The 13620-nt window shown below is 37.4% G+C and overlaps 1 long non-coding RNA gene across 2 annotated transcripts in view; it reads left to right on the top strand.

Moving 5' to 3' along the window:
* LOC142666266 (uncharacterized) overlaps positions 1–7571 on the top strand; it is a 47011-nt gene extending 39440 nt beyond the window's left edge. For both annotated transcript variants that reach the window (XR_012851654.1, XR_012851653.1), the window contains exons 6-7: positions 5628–5894; positions 7101–7571. This is a non-coding gene — a long non-coding RNA (uncharacterized LOC142666266). The remainder of the gene's footprint in view (positions 1–5627; positions 5895–7100) is intronic.
* Positions 7572–13620: the final 6049 nt, after the last annotated feature.

The following is a 13620-nucleotide window of genomic DNA, read 5'->3' as shown; positions in this document are numbered from 1 at the left end:
CTACTCTTTCCTCAAACAAGATTGATGCCTGGATAGGCAAGACATAATTGTCAATTTGCGTTCCACCATATCAAGTATCTTCAGAAATCAGTGACAACTCTCGGTCCTTAACCAGGTTCCAAGGAACTTCAGGGTTCCACAAAACCGTGATTGCTAAACACTGGTCAATGAGAACAGAAGTTTTCTTAGAGGGGAAATCCAGTGCTAACCAAAGGTAAAGCTTGAAGTACTAGCTGCTGAAATGTCCATGTCCTCGGCTGAAGCTATGTAAAGGATATCTATGTACACAGCTTATCCTTAGAGATAGACGTGGCAGTGACCTGTCCACCAACCTCCGTCATACATCTCAGGAACCATTTTGTAACATCATTAATCCCAACCCCTTCCAATACTCATTGGATTAAGCCATTTTAGATAAAAGTAGATTATCCCCTTAATGTTTATCTCAGTGGTGCCCAAATTTTGTCCTCAATACCCCATGTACATTTGGTAGATCTTGAGGACCACCAACTTAACCTGTTCTTTCCTATGTGTTTATCTACTGGAAGTATGAATGATTACTCGCCATTCTACTGGGACCCCCCCCCCCCCCATATGAAGCTCTGGCGAGACCCTTTAGATCACGTAGGATATTAATATACCTCTAGTGAAACGTCGTCCTGCACGAGGAATGGGGGGTAATATCACAAAACCAAACGAGAGGCCACCATTCACGTTGACTACCATTGTAAACTTAAAGGTATGAGGGAAATAAACTATTGGCCGCAGTCATATAAGGGCGGTTGTGTCACTGTCTGGTGTTTTTGCCTCCTGCGCAAAAGTATGGAATCCGTCTGGGACAAAATATATAAGCTGTTAGAATTTTTTCTGCTAGATCCAGACCCCCAAAAAATCCTTAGAGACAAGAGTACCCATTATGACGAGTCGGTGTGAGCCGTACCTCATTGTGGTGTTCTCCGTTCATTCAAGTGGTTTTATCATCCCATAAATTGACCATGATGATGTACTTACATGTACTGTCTGTGCCGGGTCTTCTGCTCAACTCCAACAGCTCTGACTGCTACTGATCCTAAATTTTGAGTTTGGTTTTCCAAAGTTCAATAAAGAGACCGCATGTATGTGACCGCAGTTAAAGGACAATGACCTAGAAAGCAGATGGACTTGGAAATGACCTCCTCAAAATAATTTTCCTTTGAAGATTTAGTACTTGTTTTTCCACTGTGACATTAGTTAGAGAAGGCGAGATGGCATTGGTTGGTGAAACCTGTGTACTAGTATTATGGTTAACTCCAATATCATTATAGTACTACGTTATAAGGTTTGAGAGAAGTTGGATATCAGATCTTATCCATAGGGCAGTATTATAGTAGTTATATTCCTGTATATAGGAGGCAGTATTATAGTAGTTATATTCTTGTATATAGGGGGCAGTATTATAGTAGTTATATTCTTGTATATAGGAGGCAGTATTATAGTAGTTATATTCTTGTATATAGGAGCAGTATTATAGTAGTTATATTCTTGTATATAGGGGGCAGTATTATAGTAGTTATATTCTTGTATATAGGAGCAGTATTATAGTAGTTATATTCTTGTATATAGGAGGCAGTATTATAGTAGTTATATTCTTGTATATAGGGGGCAGTATTATAGTAGTTATATTCTTGTATATAGGGGGCAGTATTATAGTAGTTATATTCTTGTATATAGGAGCAGGATTATAGTAGTTATATTCTTGTATATAGAGGGCAGTATTATAGTAGTTATATTCTTGTATATAGGAGCAGTATTATAGTAGTTATATTCTTGTATATAGGAGCAGCATTATAGTAGTTATATTCTTGTATATAGGAGCAGTATTATAGTAGTTATATTCTTGTATATAGAAGCAGTATTATAGTAGTTATATTCTTGTATATAGGGGCAGTATTATAGTAGTTATATTCTTGTATATAGGGAGCAGTATTATAGTAGTTATATTCTTGTATATAGGAGCAGTATTATAGTAGTTATATTCTTGTATATAGGAGCAGTATTATAGTAGTTATATTATTGTATATAGGAGCAGTATTATAGTAGTTATATTCTTGTATATAGGAGCAGTAGTATTATAGTAGTTATATTCTTGTATATAAGGGCAGTATTATAGTAGTTATATTCTTGTATATAGGAGCAGTATTATAGTAGTTATATTCTTGTATATAGGGGCAGTATTATAGTAGTTATATTCTGGTATATAGGGGGCAGTATTATAGTAGTTATATTCTTGTATATAGGGGCAGTATTATAGTAGTTATATTCTTGTATATAGGGGGCAGTATTATAGTAGTTATATTCTTGTATATAGGGGCAGTATTGTAGTGTATATTCTTGTATATAGGGGCAGTATTATAGTAGTTATATTCTTGTATATAGGGGCAGTATTATAGTAGTTATATTCTTGTATATAGGGGGCAGTATTATAGTTGTTATATTCTTGTATATAGGGGGCAGTATTATAGTAGTTATATTCTTGTATATAGGGACAGTATTATAGTAGTTATATTCTTGTATATAGAGGCAGTATTATAGTAGTTATATTCTTGTATATAGAGGCAGTATTATAGTAGTTATATTCTTGTATATAGGAGCAGTATTATAGTAGTTATATTCTTGTATATAGGGGGCAGTATTATACTAGTTATATTCTTGTACATAGAGGCAGTATTAGGGTATGTGCACACGATAGCAGGCATTTACGTGTGAAAAGACAGACTGTTTTCAAGAGAAAACAGCTGCCTCGTTTCACACGTAAATGCTCCTCCTCGTATTATGCGAGGCGTCTGTGACGCTCGTAAATCTTGAGCTGCTCTTCATTGAGTTCAATGAAGAACGGCTCAAATTCCGTTGCAAAGAAGTGCCCTGCACTTCTTTGCCGAGGCAGTCAATTTACGGACGCGTAAATTACAGGTCGACTGCACAGTACGTCGGCAAACCCATTCAAATGAATGGGCAGATTTTTGCCGACGTATTGTAGCCCTATTTTCAGACGTAAAACGAGGCATAATACGCCTCGTTTACGTCTGAAAATAGGTAGTGTGAACCCAGCCTTATAGTAGTTATATTCTTGTATATAGAGGCAGTATTATAGAAGTTATATTCTTGTATATAGGGGGCAGTATTATAGTAGTTATATTCTTGTATATAGGGGGCAGTATTATAGTAGTTATATTCTTGTATATAGGGGCAGTATTATAGTAGTTATATTTTTGTATATAGGAGCAGTATTATAGTAGTTATATTCTTGTATATAGGGGGCAGTATTATAGTAGTTATATTCTTGTATATAGGGGGCAGTATTATAGTAGTTATATTCTTGTATATAGGAGCAGTATTATAGTAGTTATATTCTTGTATATAGGGAGCAGTATTATAGTAGTTATATTCTTGTATATAGGGGGCAGTATTATAGTAGTTATATTCTTGTATATAGGGGCAGTATTATAGTAGTTATATTTTTGTATATAGGGGCAGTATTATAGTAGTTATATTCTTGTATATAGGAGCAGTATTATAGTAGTTATATTCTTGTATATAGGGGCAGTATTATAGTAGTTATATTCTTGTATATAGAGGCAGTATTATAGTAGTTATATTTTTGTATTTAGGGGCAGTATTATAGTAGTTATATTCTTGTATATAGGAGCAGTATTATAGTAGTTATATTCTTGTATATAGGGGCAGTATTATAGTAGTTATATTCTTGTATATAGAGGCAGTATTATAGTAGTTATATTCTTGTATATAGGGGGCAGTATTATAGTAGTTATATTCTTGTATATAGGAGCAGTAATATAGTAGTTATATTCTTGTATATAGGGAGCAGTATTATAGTAGTTATATTCTTGTATATAGGGGGCAGTATTATAGTAGTTATATTCTTGTATATAGGGGCAGTATTATAGTAGTTATATTTTTGTATATAGGGGCAGTATTATAGTAGTTATATTCTTGTATATAGGAGCAGTATTATAGTAGTTATATTCTTGTATATAGAGGCAGTATTATAGTAGTTATATTCTTGTATCTAGGGGCAGTATTATAGTAGTTATATTCTTGTATATAGGGGCAGTATTATAGTAGTTATATTCTTGTATATAGGGGGCAGTATTATAGTAGTTATATTCTTGTATATAGGGGGCAGTATTATAGTAGTTATATTCTTGTATATAGGGGGCAGTATTATAGTAGTTATATTCTTGTATATAGGGGCAGTATTATAGTAGTTATATTTTTGTATATAGGGGCAGTATTATAGTAGTTATATTCTTGTATATAGGAGCAGTATTATAGTAGTTATATTCTTGTATATAGAGGCAGTATTATAGTAGTTATATTCTTGTATCTAGGGGCAGTATTATAGTAGTTATATTCTTGTATATAGGGGCAGTATTATAGTAGTTATATTCTTGTATATAGGGGGCAGTATTATAGTAGTTATATTCTTGTATATAGGGGGCAGTATTATAGTAGTTATATTCTTGTATATAGGAGGCAGTATTATAGTAGTTATATTCTTGTATATAGGAGCAGTATTATAGTAGTTATATTCTTGTATATAGGGGGCAGTATTATAGTAGTTATATTCTTGTATATAGGGGCAGTATTATAGTAGTTATATTCTTGTATATAGGGGAGCAGTATTATAGTAGTTATATTCTTGTATATAGGAGCAGTATTATAGTAGTTATATTCTTGTATATAGGAGGCAGTATTATAGTAGTTACATTCTTGTATATAGAAGCAGTATTATAGTAGTTATATTCTTGTATATAGGGGCAGTATTATAGTAGTTATATTCTTGAATATAGGGAGCAGTATTATAGTAGTTATATTCTTGTATATAGGAGCAGTATTATAGTAGTTATATTCTTGTATATAGGAGCAGTATTATAGTAGTTATATTATTGTATATAGGAGCAGTATTATAGTAGTTATATTCTTGTATATAGGAGCAGTAGTATTATAGTAGTTATATTCTTGTATATAGGGGCAGTATTATAGTAGTTATATTCTTGTATATAGGAGCAGTATTATAGTAGTTATATTCTTGTATATAGGGGCAGTATTATAGTAGTTATATTCTTGTATATAGGGGGCAGTATTATAGTAGTTATATTCTTGTATATAGGGGCAGTATTATAGTAGTTATATTCTTGTATATAGGGGGCAGTATTATAGTAGTTATATTCTTGTATATAGGGGCAGTATTGTAGTGTATATTCTTGTATATAGGGGCAGTATTATAGTAGTTATATTCTTGTATATAGGGGCAGTATTATAGTAGTTATATTCTTGTATATAGGGGTCAGTATTATAGTAGTTATATTCTTGTATATAGGGGGCAGTATTATAGTAGTTATATTCTTGTATATAGGGACAGTATTATAGTAGTTATATTCTTGTATATAGAGGCAGTATTATAGTAGTTATATTCTTGTATATAGAGGCAGTATTATAGTAGTTATATTCTTGTATATAGGAGCAGTATTATAGTAGTTATATTCTTGTATATAGAGGGCAGTATTATACTAGTTATATTCTTGTATATAGGGGCAGTATTAAAGTAGTTATATTCTTGAATATAGGGGGCACCAAACAGCCATGATTAAGGACGTGCACAACGTCTGAAACGCGTAGGCCTTAAGACTGGACCGTCATATACTCCTGTCTGCACACCAGGATTCCAACCTATTGGACCTTTTTAAAAACATCGATATCTAGTAAACTTGGAACAAGTTTCCATTTTATCCTCTCCATCGCTGGACTCAACCCCTTGCCTCTGCCTGTCTATACCTATCGTGCGCCGACACGAGAGCCCGTGCGATGACTACGATACACACGTCAAGTATCAGGTGAGCTGGAGGATCTCTTCCACATATCTTCTGTACAGTATTATAGTAGTTATATTCTTGTGTATAGGAGGCAGTATTATAGTAGTTATATTCTTGTATATAGGGGGCAGCATTATAGTAGTTATATTCTTGTATATAGGAGGCAGTTTTATAGTAGTTATATTCTTGTATATAGGGGGCAGTATTATAGTAGTTATATTCTTGTATATAGGGAGCAGTATTATAGTAGTTATATTCTTGTATATAGGGGCAGTATTATAGTAGTTATATTCTTGTATATAGGAGCAGTATTATAGTAGTTATATTCTTGTATATAGGAGGCAGTAGTATAGTAGTTATATTCTTGTATATAGGAGGCAGTATTATAGTAGTTATATTCTTGTATATAGGGAGCAGTATTATAGTAGATATATTCTTGTATATAGGGGGCAGTATTATAGTAGTTATATTCTTGTATATAGGGGCAGTATTATAGTAGTTATATTCTTGTATATAGGGGCAGTATTATAGTAGTTATATTCTTGTATATAGGAGCAGTATTATAGTAGTTATATTCTTGTATATAGGGGCAGTATTATAGTAGTTATATTTTGTATATAGGGGGCAGTATTATAGTAGTTATACTCTTGTATATAGGGGGCAGTATTATAGTAGTTATATTCTTGTATATAGGAGCAGTATTATAGTAGTTATATTCTTGTATATATTGGCAGTATTATAGTAGTTATATTCTTGTATATAGGAGCAGTATTATAGTAGTTATATTCTTGTATATAGGAGCAGTATTATAGTAGTTATATTCTTGTGTATAGGAGGCAGTATTATAGTAGTTATATTCTTGTATATAGGGGGCAGCATTATAGTAGTTATATTCTTGTATATAGGAGGCAGTTTTATAGTAGTTATATTCTTGTATATAGGGGCAGTATTATAGTAGTTATATTCTTGTATATAGGGTCAGTATGATAGTAATTATATTCTTGTATATAGGGGGCAGTATTATAGTAGTTATATTCTTGTATATATGGGCAGTATTATAGTAGTTATATTCTTGTGTATAGGGGACAGTATTATAGTAGCATATAGTAGTTGCAAAATTAAATATCTTTACAAGTTAAACATGTGATATATTAGTGCGTATTTAAAATATAATTTACCTTTGTTGGTTCAGTTTTACTTACAATCTTCTGGTGCATTTTATTTCAGCCTGATACATCTATATTTTCATGTTGGATAATGCATCGTCCAAGGCGATTTGTCTAGCCTGGAACTTGGGATGGAGTCTTGTTTAAAACTGGTTTTACAATTTTCTAGTTATACCTATGTGTGTCTTGGCATTGGCATTGTCATATGTTGGTTTATACCCAGTGGCCGTTTCACCGTCTCAGGGCCAGTATGTCCTCTTCATTGTCCCTGGTCCTTCATGTGCATAGCCCTGGCTCATCGCCCAGCCCAGTGGTCTGTGAATATGGGTTCATTCCGGATTGCAGAGTCCTGTCCTGCCAACTGCAATACCTCCCAGGCACAGCTACTACAATAACGGCCAAATTAAGACTTCAAGGGCAGCTCATGAGAGCAGATGTCCGGAACACGGGAGGTCTTTAGAGAATTTATTTTATAATGTGGAGAATTCTAGCTTAAAGGGCAGTTCCACTCTTTTTATTAATATAAACCAATTAATATAAACCATTTGTCAAAATGTATTAAATTTATTCTTCATTTCCATCCTATTATACCTTAGGAAAGAGCACAGGGTTTTTAATCTTTACACTGGTAGTAGCTTGCTCCTGTGCTTATTACCTGGGGAGGCTTCCTGGTGCCCATACAACTCCCTCAGGAGGTCGGTGACACACACTCCTGCCCCTAAACAATAAAAAATATTTATGCCTGCAGTTGCCACTAGGGGAGCTACTTACACATTGATTTATACAGCTATTGTTAAGTTGTATAAATCTGTATGCAGTGAGCTCCCCCTAGTGGCAGCTGCAGCCAGTCCAGAATTGTATTATTTAACTTATGGCTGTGTAAAGGGAAATTGGACATTTGGAGCTTTGTTACTGCAAAAACTTGTGCTCTAACCATTATAAAGACATATTATAGCATTGTTCAACACACAAATATAGACCAGAATTAAATAAAATTAAATCATATGTACACCTCGGCCCTTTGCTTCCCTAGACCACCACAGATAATATAATTCACCCCTTCACCATCCTAAATCACCAGGGATATTAGTTATTAACCCATAACCACCCTGGAGCACCACCGATATTGCCATTAACCTCTTCACCACCGTAAACCACCAGAAATATGTGGTGCTTTTCCCTAAACCCCCTTAAACCCCTAGGGATATTACTAGCATTACTAAGGAACACTAGCATTAAAGCGGTTGTCCACGAACGGACAACTGAACACCGAGGCACCGGAAAGGTCATCGGTATATTATCGGTGCCAGATGTTATGAAGGCCGTGCTACAGAACTGAATCTCTGCTCCTATTCACTTGAATAGTACTGCAGCTCGGCCGCTATTCCATGTCCGGAGTCAACTGCTTCCGGCATGGACGTCCAGTGCCCAGAGGCAGCCGGAGCAGCTGGTCAGTGCGTGGTCCAGGTGTCGGACCCCCACAGATCATATACTGATGACCTATCCTGTGGATAGGTCATTAGTTGTCCCTTTAAGCTTTAACCCCTTCCCGACATTTGACGTATGGGTAAGCCATGGAAAGCTACTGTTTCCCGCATTTTGCCGAATCCATAGGCCAAATGCGTGGCACCGGCTCAGAAGCTGAGCCGCTGCCATCATCGCCGGATGGTCAGCGGTATTTTACAGCTGGCATCTGGCTGTAATGGCAGGGACCTAAATTAGCTTCGATCCCCGCGATTAACCCCTTAAATGCATCACTCAAACGCGATCGCTGCATTTAAGGTGTTTGCAGCTAATCGGAACCCCGGCAATGAAATTGCCATTGTTCCGGTAGCTGCAATGGCAACCGGAGGCCTAATACTGGCCTTCCGGTCTGCCTAGCATGGAAGCCGTTCAGGACCCGCCCGGCACCGGAGCCTAAACTGCTTCCGTTGCCGTCGGCAAGATGGCGTCGGCTCAGGAGCTGATCCGGTATCATCAGCGGTGGATGTCCGCTGTATGTTACAGCAGACATCCACCTGTAAAGGCAAGAACCAGAGCTAGCTCCGATCCCTGCCATTAACCCCTTCGATGCAGCGATCGAAAGCGATCGCTGCATCTTAGCGGTGGCTAGCAGATCGCCAGCCCTGACAGGCAATCAGGACTGGCGACTGCTGCTATGGCAACAGGAGACCCAATGGCCTCCTGCTCTGCCATTACGGAAGCCGATTAGGCCCCCCCGGGAGGCGAAGCCTAGTCGGCTTGCTGTCAGTGAATAACTGACAGATCTAATACATTGCACTACATAGGTAGTGCAATGTATTAGAAAATAAAAATCAGACAGTTGGACCTTCAAGTCCCCTAGTGGGACTTGAAAAAAAGTGTAAGAAAAGTATAAAAAAGTGAAAAAAGTAAAAGTTTGAAAACCTCATTTCAAGTAATTAAAGAGGCTCTGTCACCAGATTTTGCAGCCCCTATCTGCTATTGCAGCAGATCGGCGCTGCAATGTAGATTACAGTAACGTTTTTATTTATACAAGCATTTTTGGCCAAGTTATGACCATTTTCGTATTTATGCAAATGAGGCTTGCAAAAGTACAACTGGGCGTGTTGAAAAGTAAAAGTCCAAGTGGGCGTGTATTATGTGCGTACATCGGGGCGTGTTTACTACTTTTACTAGCTGGGCGTTCTGATGAGAAGTATCATCCACTTCTCTTCACAACGCCCAGCTTCTGGCAGTGCAGACACAGCCGTGTTCTCCAGAGATCACGCTGTGTCGTCACTCACAGGTCCTGCATCGTGTCAGGCGAGCGGGGACACCGGCACCAGAGGCTACAGATGATTCTGCAGCAGCATCGGCGTTTGCAGGTAAGTAGCTACATCGACTTACCTGCTAACGCCGATGCTGCTGCAGAATGAACTGTAGCCTCTGGTGCCGACACGATGCAGGACCTGTGAGTGACGTCACAGATCTGCACTGCCAGAAGCTGGGCGTTCTGAAGAGAAGTGGATGATACTTCTCATCAGAACGCCCAGCTAGTAAAAGTAGTAAACACGCCCCGATGTACGCACATAATACACGCCCAGTTGTACTTTTACTTTTAAACACGCCCAGTTGTACTTTTGCAAGCCTCATTTGCATAAATACGAAAATGGTCATAACTTGGCCAAAAATGCTCGTTTTTTAAAAATAAAAACGTTACTGTAATCTACATTGCAGCGCCTATCTGCTGCAATAGCAGATAGAGGTTGCAAAATCTGGTGACAGAGCCTCTTTAAATAAAACACAATCGCCCTGTTCCCTTATCAAGTCCTTTATTATTGGAAAAAAAATAATAAACCATACGTATTTAATATCGCCGCGACCGTAACGGCCTAAGGTATAAAAATATTATATTATTTATTGCACGCGGTGAACAGCGTAAAAAAAAACACGGAAAAAACGTTACCAGAGTTTCTGTTTTTTGGTCACTTTGCCCTACAAATATTGGAATAAAAAGTGATCAAAAAGTCTCACATATCCAAAAATGGTACCAATAAAAACTATAGCTCGTCTCGCAAAAAACAAGCCCTCATACACCTCCGTCGACAAAAAAGTAAAAAAGTTATGGTTCTCACAACTTGGCGACAGAAAAAATACATTCTTTTTACAAAAGTAATTTTATTGTGCAAAAAGTTGTAAAACATAAAAAAGTGCTATAAATTAGGCATTGCCGGAATCGTACTGACCCGCAGAATAAAGGTAACATGTAGTTTATAACGCATGGTGAACGCTGTCTAAAAAAAACTATGCCAGAATTGCATGTTTTTGGTTACCTTGCCTCCCAAAAAATAGGATAAAAAGTGATCAAAAAGTTGCATATACCCCAAAATGGTACCAATAATAACTACAGCTTGTCCCGCAAAATAAAGCCCTCATACCAATATGTCTATGAAAAAATAAAATATGTTAAGGCTCCAATAAGTCAGGAAATAAAAAATATGCAGTTGTGCCCGAGGGGAACATTTCTTCTGTTTCAAGAGGCGATTTATCAAGGATCTAAAATTAGGGAACCAGGAAGGGGAGAGCCCAAACATAACCGCTGGAAGCGAGGGTGCTCGTATTATACCAGTACAACACTTCACAGCAAAATTCCCCAAATTGCAAAGGTGCGGAGTGTGGATCAAAAGGAGGATAAGAAAGGACGCCATATATCAGTGCGACACCGGCCTGTGCAGAAAGGATTGCTTCACAGCGTAACACACATCTATGGATCATTTTATTGTTTTTTTACCCCATTATTATACCACCTGACTATGCCCCTGATGTACTCTGCCCAGCTCGCATATGCCCCACATTATTATAAACTGAAACACCAGCAATACTCAAACAAATCTACTACCAAGCAAAATCCGCTCTCCAAAAACCAAATGGCGTTCCCTCCCCTCTGAACCCTACAGCGTCCGCAAACAGCAGTTTACTTCCGCATATATGGCATCGCCATACCCGGGAGAACCCTTTTAACAATTTTTGGGGTGTGTGTCTCCAGTGGCACAACATATTTGTCACTGTAATGGTATATCTAGGGAAAAATATACATTTTTAATTTGCACCATCCGCAGCGCAATGATTTATGGAAAAGACCTGTGGGGTGAAAATACGCACTACACCCCTTAATAAATGCCTCAGGGGTTTCTTTTATTATTTCACATTAGAGCCTCTGCAATTGTGAACCAATAGTTTGTAAATCACCAAATTAGGCCTCAATTTTACATGGTACGCTTTCACTCCTGAGCCCTGTCAAATGTCCAGGCAAAAGATTAGGGTCACATATAGGGTGTTTCTACAACCGGGAAACACCGCATAATAACCGGGAAACACAGCATAATCATTAGAGAGCTGTCTTTTTATGGTGGCACAAGCTGGGCACCACATATTGGCATACCTATGGAAAAAATCCCATTTTCACTCTGCAACATCGATTGCACACTAATTTCTACAAAACACCTGCGGGGTTAACATGCTCAGTACTCCCCTAGGTGAATACCTTGAGGGGTGTAGTTTCCAAAATGGGGTCACTTCTGGGAGGTTTCCACTGTTTTGGTCCCACAGGCGCCCAGAAACCAATCCAGCAAAATCTGGACTCCAAAAGCCAAATGCCGCTCCTTCTCTTCTGAGCCCTGCCGTGTGCTCAAACAGCAGTTTATGGCCACATATGGGGTATTGCCGTACTCCGGAGAAGTTGCTTTACAAATATTGGGTTCTTTTTTTACTTTATTTGTTGAGAAATTGAACAATTTTGAGCTAAAGCTACATCTTATTGAAGAAAAAGGATTGTTTTTATTTTCACTGCCCAATTCTAAGTATTCTATGAAACATCTGTGGGGTCAAAATGCTTGCATTTCTCTGGTAAATCTTTCTGTGTTACAAAAAAAGTTTTATTAAAAATTAATTTCTGCAAAAAAAAATGAAATTTGTGAATTTCACCTCTACTTTGCTTTAATTCTTGTGAAACATATAAGGGTTAAGAAACTTTCTAAATGCTGTTTTCAATACTTTAAGGGGTGAAGTTTTTAAAATGGGGTAACTTTTTGGGGGTTTCTAATATATAAGGCCCTCAAAGTCACTTCACAAGTGAACTGGCCCCTTTAAATATAGCCTTTTGAAAGTTTCTTGAAAATGTGAGAAATTGCTGCTAAAGTTCAAAGCCTTGTAACGTCCTAGAAAAATAAAAGGATGTTCAAAAAACAATGCCAATCTAAAGTAGACATATGGGGGATGTTAACTAGCAACAATTATGTGTGGTATAACTGCCTGTCTTACAAGCAGATACATTTAAATTGAGAAAGATGAAAATTTTTGCAATTTTTGCGCTAAATGTTGGTGTTTTTCACAATTAAATACTGAACGTATCGAGCAAATTTTGCCAGTAACATAAAGTACAATGTGTCACGAGAAAACAATCTCAGAATCGCTTGGATAGGTGAAAGCATTCAGAAGTTATTACCACATAAAGTGAAACATGTCAGATTTGAAAAATGAGGCTCGGTCAGGAAGGTCAAAAGTGGCCAAAGCGGGAAAACACCCCTCTTGAAAATGAACGAGAGATGTTGTTTATGTAGAAAGTGGAAGAGATGTGTGCCATGTGGCAGGGTAGGGCATTTGCCACCTATGCTGTGTGCAGCATTTTGAAAGCCCCCTTGTAGTGGGTAATGGAGTTTATATGCGTTGCGAAGAGAAGTGACAACTCTTCCGAGCACATTTCCACGTCACAAAAAGTGGTTGTCACTTGTCAAGACCAACCAGTTATTGTCCTAATAGTTGTTACTGGACTTCAATAAGATTACATGATGGAGAATGTGATGTGCGGTCCTCTCAGAACATATCACACATGGGCTTAGATACATTGGCTCCATAGATAGTATCGCATATGATCGGCTTAGATACACCAGCTCGGCAGAAAACTGAAATCTAATAGCAGAGAGAACCTGTTATCAGTGAAGCGTTCAGGACATGGATTATTCTTGTTCCATCACGACCTCTTCGAACCCATCTGGACATTTTTGGACACGACCTATTCTGCATCTCCCAGTGAAAATTAACCCCCTGTGCTGAGCTGAGTG

This window comes from Rhinoderma darwinii, chromosome 13 (genome assembly GCF_050947455.1).
Source record: "Rhinoderma darwinii isolate aRhiDar2 chromosome 13, aRhiDar2.hap1, whole genome shotgun sequence".
Taxonomy (NCBI): Eukaryota; Metazoa; Chordata; class Amphibia; order Anura; family Rhinodermatidae; genus Rhinoderma; species Rhinoderma darwinii.
The sequence above is the reverse complement of the archived record's forward strand: the minus strand, read 5'-3'. Positions and strand labels throughout refer to the sequence as shown.